Here is a 10,354-nt window from a genome sequence, read left to right as displayed (position 1 = left end):
GTATTTGGGGTTGTTGATTCTGCACTCTTTTCTCCTCAATCTCTTTATTTCTTGTATCTTCATTGTTGATGTTATTTCTGCATTCATCCTTATTGTGGCCTTGAATTTTGCATTCATTGCAATACTTGGGGATGTAGTCGGATTTAATTATCACTACTTCTTTCTTGACTTCCCCTGTCACTTCATTTAGGATGTCCATTATTACTGATTTTGGAAAAACACCGTTTAAGTCCACCGATACTTTAATTCTTGCACAACTTGGTCTAGTCCTATTAATAGTAGCTAGATCAAGTTGCACAAGTCTGCCCACAGCAGAGGCTAATGAGAATAAACAATCTTTAGCGAAGTATGTGGGTAACAGATTGGGAAAAGATATCCAGGTGAAAGTTTTTGTGGTCTCTTCAGTCGTCTTGAATCGGGAGTCATAGATTAGAGTTCTCATTAAATATGAATAGCCATCCTTACTTGATATATAGAAAGCTCCATTTGAAATAAGATTAATGAAATCTTTCTGTTGGGTCAATCGAATCAAAATATGTTTGTTTCGAAACAATCCAATTTGACAACCACCTTTAATAGCACACTGTTGGGGGAATAATCCTCCTTAATTCCTTGAGGTCCGTCCATTCATATGTGAATTTACCTACAACTGCATATTGAAGATTATCCATCTTATTCATTGTTTCTACCTCCTTCTCCGTCCATCTAATATGTGGAATGCCTTCCACCATCATAACATCTTTACGTGGATTTGATTCAGAGGTTCTGGGAGTTGTTATCAGTGAGGCTGCAAATGATTTCTCTAAGATTTTGGGTTCATCATTAGCACCAATATTCAAAAAGGGGCAGAAATTGTCTAGAAAGAGTTGTTGACCAGCCACTGGGCATTAAACTAGGGTTCAGGCAGCCGTCATCTCCATCCTGCCAAAAAAAAAAAAGTTTTAAAAACATAAATTAGTATTCGATTTCATAAATATCAACTCTTTGATTAAAGTTGTGTCCCTAACAATTTTCCCATCAACCTCTAACTTTTTCATAAAGTTGCATCTTTTATAGAAAGTTGCAATTCTGTGGAAAAAAAATGATAATTTTGTCTTCCAGTTTTAACCATTGTATCCTAGATCTTTGTCTCCATGCAATCTCCTCCAATCCAGCTAGTTCTTCAAAATCCATAGACAAGTTGGCCTTTTGTAAAATTTCATCATCAGTTTTGTTCCTGAATACTCTCTCATGTTGCAATTTGGTTGGGATGTCATCTTTTCTCTACTTCTAATTGCCTCTATTATTCTTGCTCCACTCTTTCAATTTTACTTTCAAACATTTTAGCTTCTCATCTACAATGTAACTTTCCTTACCTTCCACAACGAAAGAACACCACCATGCCTTTACCTTCTCTTTGAAACCTTCCACTTTTAGCCACCAAGATTCAATTTTGAAGTATGATTTCTTCCATTTCCAATTCCCACAAGTTAGCATGATGGGATTGTGATCATAAGTTAATTTTGGTTGCACTTCTTGCTTGATGTATGTAAATGTCTCCCCCCATTAAGTACGATGCAAGAATACGTTAATTCTTGAGGCACATGTATGATCTTCCAAATAAAGGAGGAACAATCATTTCCAACTCTTCAATACATGTTGAAAATTATGAAATAGCACCATTAATTCTATTGTAATTTTTTCTTTATGATGAATATCCAATCACATTGAAGTAACCACAAATTGTCCATGGCCCTCAACCCTGTTTTTGACTCTTATTAGTTCTTCCCATAGTACTTTCCTTATCTCCCTATTGCAATCTGCATATACGGTTGTAATGTGGCAGCCCGAATCTTCATTGACTCCTGTGAACCTTCCACTAATACATTGTCTCCCAACCTTCAGTAGCTCTCCATTCCATACCCTTTTGTCCCGAAGTATTCGAATTCCCCCTTTATTATCCATTACTTCTTTATGTATTTCTTCCTTCCATCTATTTCCCCAAATGCTCTGTAGCAAATTGTCCAGTGGATCATTTATTTTTGTCTCCACGAGCACATAAATGTCTTGCCCCCATTGGTGTTGCAACTTTTTGACTCTTGTTATCCCTATTTAGGCCTCATTTGTTTTCATTAAGATTAAGATGCCTGAATCTTAATGCACTTCTGAATGATTGAGATGTTATCTCTAGATCTGAATGCTAAATGATTAAGATTGTTTCTTTTTTAGCATTTGAATGTATATAATTCATAATTATATAAGCATAATAAATATATAATTCAAATAAAATTATATTTGGGTGTTTGTTTTAATAAAATATTTTCAAGAAAATAATTTAAACAAAAAAGTTATTACTATGTGAAGTTAATGCTTAGTGCCTTTTGAGAATATAAACAAAAAAACAAGTAGTATTCAAAACTTTTCTAGCAATGAAGATGAAGACAACTTTTTCTCTGTTATTATTGAAGAGAGTGAATGTAACATTGAGGAAGAGAGTGATAAATTTAGGAAAAAATAGCTAACTAGTCAAAATCTCTAACATAATTATTAAAAACATCTACACTTTAAAATAATTATTAAAAATGTCAATATGTCAATATTTTAGCAAATAAAGTGTATCATAATATATTCATTTACCTTCCTTATATTTCTCAACTTGGGCTCACTTTTTTACTCCATTATTGGTGGAAAAAAAAGGGATCATATTACCCACTTTCCTCTCTCTAAATTTTTTACTCACATTCTATCCTTTCTCTCTCTCACGATTTCCCCCATTAATCCCTCACCTCAAGTAACTTAAACATTGCCTTGTTTAGATCAAAATTCTTCCATTTTTCTAAAAAACTTAGAAATCAGTCAAAGGATTTTCAATCTTTTATACAGGTAAATACATTGACATGAAGTATCTTTTCAAATTTTCAGTATTTTGGGTATTTATGGTTTAATTTTTTTTCTGTGATTTTTTATTTTGTATTGGAGATATAGAAGCATATATATTGTTTGACTTTATATACACTGTTGTATGTTTAGTAATTTTGAGAATTTTATTTAAGGTTTTAGGTAAGGAAAAAACATCTAATTTTCACTATAATATCTGATTCAAAGAGGATTACAAGAGGTATCCCAAATAATCATCAACTTTTTTGGGATTTTTCCTCTTTTGATAAATGCATTATCCAAGGATTGTGCGAAAATGTAGGCTCTGCGGCTAAAATGGCTGTAGAGAGTAGTCCAAAAAAAAGAGTTGTGGGTGCGGAAGAAATTGAAGAGCAAGTTGAATATCAAAGTGATGAAGAACAACTTTCCGACCATCAAAACGACGAAGAGGTTTTTAATTATGCTTCACAAAATTATTTTCAAATATTTTGAATGTTATATAATTGTAGTTAAATTTGTAGTTATATTTGACTTGAATTAAACATAACTTGTATATTACCCATAATTGTATTCAAGGTCGACTTGCATAATCATAATATGTATATTAATTGTTCCCTTCGACACAAGATTTGCTTTGTATTGAGAAAATTGTATTTATTTTTATGGTTAAAGTCACCCAAGAGGTTTGCAATTTGAAATTTGTATTTAATAAAATTAGTTATATCATTTCATAGTTTAAAGTCTCTGTGTTGTTACCTCCATTATAAATTTTGTGTTAGTGATGAAGAATATTGTATTCTTTTAGCTCCATTTTGTATCCCAAATTAGTTGCTTACGTACTCCGAATTATATAAGCTCCATTATGTATCATGTTTAATATATGTATTTATTTAAATGTCATTTGTTATTTTCAGTCCAATTAGTATCCCAAATAGATTGTATTTATTTAATCATTTTTCGTAGTCATGAATTCTTGTCACATTATATTTTTCTGGATTTCCATAATTCTCTATTATTTTTTCAAATTGTATTGTTTTAGATTCATTATGTATCCTTGTTGGAAATAGATACACCCATTGATAGGTGGGGGTTCTTGCCCATCTCTTGGGAGTCCATCTCATCTGTTCCAATTGAACAGTGTCCATTTTTTATTATTCTTAAAGGATAAGATTATTCTCTTTACTAAACATATGCGGATCCCAAAAAGTAGAAACGATATGACTTATGATACCGGATTCAAGAAGAATGGGAATATACACCTCTGGATGACCGAAGAACCAAAAGAGATGCTGGTATAATATGGGGTCTCCCCCTCCGACTAGTAACTTGCTTCATTTGAAGTAAGTTACAACTCCACTAAATAACTCCTTATAGTAAAAGAGGAAGAGATGTATTCTTGAATGGAGTGGGAGTTATAGGATAAGGGGTGATGTAACTCTTGAATGAATAAGAGTTACAAGTCTTAACCTTGTCTTATAAAAGGGAGGACTTGGGGTCATCCAAACATAACACAAAAACACAAGAAGAGAGTTTCTTAGATAAAAAGTGTAGTTATTGTGAAAAACAATATAAGACTCCATAGTGATCTTGTAAGAAACCACTTAGGCAGTTGGTGGTGATATCACTTGATCCTAGAACAAGAAAGATATGTATCATTCTGCATAAATCTCCGAGTATAAATCCTTCATTGGTATCAGAGAAAGATTTGTTAGATGTGATTATACTTTCACCATTGCATCATAAAAAATTAGTGATAAGAGAATTTTTGATTTTATTACATTTTGAAAAAAAAATTCATTTTTTTTATAAATGTACTGACTTTTGGCTAAGTTATATCCTAGAGTGGACTGACAATCTGAACAAGCCATATATTGATCGAGAGATATTTTCTATAGCTTTTCATCGATATATTATTTGTAAAAATTCGATATCGAATGAAAGAGATATGGGTGTTGAAAGTTGGCTGCCAAAGAAGAAGAAAAACTAGAAATTTCAGTAAGATTGCCTAACTTTCAAGCTCAACTTCTCCCTCTTAACATTTTCGATGTGAGCAAGACATATATCACTGTAAATATATTTTCAAAACCTTTCCAACGATATATTATTTGTAATTTTTTTGACATCGAATAAATGAGACATAGAGTGCTGAAAGTTCGCTGCCTGAAAACATAATCGAGAAATTTTTTTAATTCTAAAAGTTTTCTAGGTAAATTTCAATTAAAATAAAAAAAATAAATAGTTATCCATGATTATGGTTTGTGTCATTTGTTTGAGACATATGTATATTGAACGATTTATAAATTTATATATATATATTGAGTGAGAGTTCTTATTGATAGACAATTTTTCTTATTTAGAATTATCATAATTTATTAGTACACAATTGATTTAAAAATAATATTGGTATACTTAAGGTTACATGCGATGAAAGTAAGACAAACATAGACTTTTGAACACGGGCTTCTAGCTAAACAATATTAATTTAGATGCAATTTCAGCAAATAAAGAAATGTGTTTTGTGCTTATTTGTGCTATTTCTTCTATGTGCATAGATAAATTTATAAAATGGCTTCAAAGACTATCATTGTTGAATTGAATAAGGGTGAAAAATTAAATGGTGATAATTATGACATTTGGCACTGTAAGATTCAATACATTCTTGAAGAACAAGAGGCTTTGGAAACCCTAAACCATGTGATGGTTGAGCCAGTGGGTGAAGACACCCAACAACATAAGAGAAATCTTGAGACTTTTTAAGTCTGGAAGAAAAAAAATAGTATTGCTCGCATAACATTGCTAAGTAGTATGGTTGATGATCTTATGTGTGAGTTCGAATCTCATCCAAAGGCCCAAACCATGCGGATAGCACTAAAATATAAGTTTGGTGGCACTTCTACTATAAACTTAGGAGGTTGACCATTAAGTTTGACACCTATAGACTGTGCCCAAACTCATCGATAAGGCAACATTTAAGAGAGATGTCAAACATGATACGAGAACTAAAAGCAGCTGGTCATAACCTTTCTGATGATCAGCAAGTGCAAGTTGTTATAAGATCTATTGTTGCTAGTTGGGAATATATGAAAATTCATATGACCCACAATGAAAGCATCAAATCTTTTGAAGACATTAAACACCATCTTGTTCTTGAAGATAAGAGCCGTGACGCTTCTAAAGCAACTAATCAAGCTTTTCTTGCTGAATCTGCTTGGACTTCTAATCCTAAGCAAAAGAACAAGAACAAGAAAGCATGGAAGAAAAAGGAGTCTGATAAATCAAATCAGAAGGATAAATCTCAATCTAAGAAGAGAGGAAAACATGGTGTTAAGAACATTGATATGGCCAAAGTAGAGTGTTATTCTTACACAAGATGGGTCATTTTGCACGGGATTGTCCGGAGCAGAATAAGGTAACATCATGCACTAAAACTCCTCATTTTGCTTATGTCTCTAGTACTGCATTAATGGCAGATACTAATACTTTGTGACTGTTGACTCAGGAGCCACATACCACATAACTAGAGACAGATGATCATTTCTTGAATATCGTCGACTGTCTTCCAGGAGCAGATGGCTTTATGTAGGAAACAATGAATCAATTGAAGTGAAATGGAACGAAACATGAAAATTAGAGTTGCAAGGTGGACAAATCATTCTCCTACATGATGTCTTATATGTTCCAGACATTCAGCGAAATTTGATTTAAGTTGTTTCTCTTCTTAAATTAAATTTCAGTGTAAATTTCACTATAATTCTATTGACATTATTTATGGCACTGAATATTATGGTTCTGGTTACCTTTTTGATGGTTTTAATTATATATCTAATAATCATAGTTGTTTTACTTTAAGAGCAACTCCAATTTTAGATATAAATATTTGGCATGCTAGACTTGGACATATAGGCCTTGAATTAATGAATAGATTGGCAAAAGAAGGATTGTTGGGGTCCTTAACTAAAATTGAAATGTCAATATGTGAACATTGTCTAGCAAGAAAAACAACTAGAAAACCATTTGGAAAGGGAACTAGAGCTGAGTTTCCATTGGAACTCATCCATTCAGATATATGTGGTCCTATGAGTGTGAGGGCGAGGTATGGAACCTCATATTTCATCACATTTATATATGATTATACACGTCACGGTCATGTTTATTTGATCTCCCATAAGTCAGAAGTATTGAAATGCTTTAGATAATTTATGAATTTGGTGGATAATCAATTAAACTTAAGAATAAAAGCTTTAAGAACTGACAGTAGGCGTGAGAATCTATCAGATCAATTTAAGGATCTATGTGATGAAAAAGGAATTGTAAGACAGTTAATAATTCCATACACTCCTCAACAAAATGGAGTAGCTGAGCGAAGAAATAAAACTTTTCTTGAAATAGTTAGGTCTATGATGTCGCAGGCTAACTTGCCAATTTCCTTTTGGGAGACGCATTGATGTCTGCAACTTTTGTGCTTAACTGTGTGTCCTCTAAGTCTGTTGCTTCCACACCCTAGCTATGAATTATGGACGAGTAGAAAACCTGACTTAAATATATTGCGACCCTGAGCTCTGCAACATACGTGCATGATTCTTCTCATAAATATGAGAAGTTAGGCCCTAGGGGAAAGAAATGCATCTTCATTGGCTATTCAAAGCAATCAAAGGGTTATATCTTTATAGGAGAAATGAAGATGGAAGTATAACAGAGCTTGAGTCACGAGATGCCACATTTTTAGAGATTGAATTTCCTAGTAAGGCTGATATTGATAGAACTGTGTCATTTTATAAAGTTGTGGATCATCAAGAAAATCGTCAAGATTAAAGAAGTGAGGAACAAGAAGTTGTACCTTCTCTTGCTGATCCAAGTGGGAGAATTACTCATTTAGAGAATATTCCACAAGATACATATGTGCGGAAGAGTACACGAGGAACTATTCCACGACGTCGATTTTATATCGAAAGGGAAGCATTAATAGTTACTCCGCAAGATGATGAATAGCCTAATTCAGTTCAAGAGGCTTTTTCAAGCCCTACTAAGGATGAGTGGATAGAATCAATGAAAAAGGAAATGGAGTCCATGAGGACAAATCATATTTGGGATTTGATTGATCTTCCACCAAGTCGAAAGACAATAGGGAATAAATGGCTTCTCAAAATTAAAATAAAGGCAGACGGTGTAATTGAACGCTACAACGCTCGTTTGGTGGCTAAGGGGTACACACAACAAGAGGGAATTGATTATGAAAATACTTTTTCTCCAGTTGTGACATTTAGCTCTATTAGATTGATTCTAGTTATAGTTGCAAGTATGAACTTGGAGTTACATCAAATGGATGTAAAGACTGCATTTCTCAATGGGGAACTGGATGAAGAAATTTATATGGAACAACCATTAGGTTTTATCCAAAATGGTCAAGAGCGCAAAGTTTACAAGCTCAAAAGATCTAATTATGGACTTAAACAATCATCTAGCCAATAGTACTTAAGATTTCATCACGCTATTATGTCTTAAGGCTTTAATATGATCGATGAAGACCATTGTGTGTATATGAAGCGGTCTGAAACTGATTTTGTAATATTGTCCCTTTATGTGGATGATATACTATTAGCTGGAAATAGTCTTACTTTTGTAAAGGTAATAAAGAGTTGGCTGTCCCAAAATTTTGAAATAAAGGATATGTGAGAAGAAAAATTCACCCTAGGAGTTAAAATTCATAGAGATCCCTCTAAGAATTTAATAGCTTTATCACAAGAATCATACATTGAAAGAATTCTTGAATGATTCAGGAGAGGCTGTAAATCAATAGACACCCATGTAGCTAAAGGTGAAAATTTGACCCTTGAAACATGTCCCAAAACTCAAAGTGAAAAAGACGCCATGAAGAGGGTCACATATTCAAGTTCAATTGGGAGTTTAATGTATGCAATGTTGTGTACACGTCCTGATGTTTGTTATGCAGTGAGTCCTTTTAGTCATTATCAATCTAATCCATGACAAATACATTGGAAAGTTGTTAAGAGATTCTTGAGATACTTAAGGGGCACTGTTGATTACAAATTATGTTATCAAGGAAGTGACTTATAAGTGGTGGGCTACTCTGATGCTGACTAAGGTGGAGACTTGGATGAAAGAAAGTCCACTTCTGGTTATGTTTTTTTTGCTTAACAATGGTACCATTTCATGCAGTAGTAAGAAACAAACATGTACAACTTTATCAACTATGGAAATAGAGTTCATTGCATGCTCTTTAGCAGTACAAGAAGTTGTATGGCTAAAAAGGTTCATGGAACACTTAGGGATCATTGGCAGGTCAATAGATGCAGTGCAAATCGTTTGTGATAGCCAAGCAGCAATGACACATACTAAAGACCCTAAGTATTATAGTAAGACTAAGCCCATAGATACAAAGTATAATTTTGTCAGAGACATCATAGCACGTAAGAAAATTACTTTACAGTACATTTCTATGCATAAGATGGTAGTGGATCCCTTGACAAAGACACTAGAGATGTCTTTGTTAAACATGTGAAATCTATAGGCTTGTGCGGGATATAAAATGATATATTTCCTTATTTGAACATCTTGATCATGATGTTTGGATATTTTTTTAATTTTTTTATGGTTATTTCATACATTATTATTGATTAGCACATTCATAATATTAGAGTATGTCGTACAAGTTGATAAGGTTGTCTTTCTCACATGAGCAATGGTCTTGGGCGCTTATGGAAAGCGAGCCAAGATGAGACATTTGTGTTTCTTATTGCTAAAAAGGATAGCTAATAGATGTGGCACCTTCAATTAAGAACATATTATTTAAAGTTGCTCTAGTAAAATACTAGGATGAGATCCAAGAGAAATGTCAAAACGGATCGAAATAATGAATTTCCACTACCCATAATACTTGTAGCCAGATGTGAGATCTCCTCTAAAATTCCAATAGAGTGGTAGAACTCAGGTCAAGTAAAGAAATGAAAATTGACATACACTCTGATGAAATCTGAGGCACACTGTAACATGCATTTCATACTGCATGTGATTCATTACCGCAAATTGAAAGGTAAGTGATGACACCCTACTTCACTTTTATGTGAGACCTTAAAAATATATATTTTTAATTAGTGCCCTTATGATTTTGACAATATCACAATGTGATAGGTTAGTGTATGCTACTTTAGTATGAATCTAAATGTTATTAAAATGTGACATGAAAGAGTAATGCTAGGAAAGCAATTAATCCTGATCTTTGTGATATGTGGGAGAAAGGAAGATCATGTCAAATATATACACATTATGCTTGTGTCTGAGACCGGTCTATTATGAAACATATTTCAGTTAACATCATAAGTGTGGACACAAGGCACATAAAAATTGAAAATGGAAAGAGGGTTAAAAGAAGCCATATGTGTATATAGACATGTCGGGGCATCTACGGCACTTTATATGACATGATAATATATCATAAATAGTCATAAAATGGTGGTAGTCTCTTATGCTGATCTAGAAA

This window comes from Solanum tuberosum, unplaced genomic scaffold, assembly GCF_000226075.1.
Source record: "Solanum tuberosum cultivar DM 1-3 516 R44 unplaced genomic scaffold, SolTub_3.0 scf00252, whole genome shotgun sequence".
Taxonomy (NCBI): Eukaryota; Viridiplantae; Streptophyta; class Magnoliopsida; order Solanales; family Solanaceae; genus Solanum; species Solanum tuberosum.
This window is presented reverse-complemented; position numbering follows the sequence as displayed.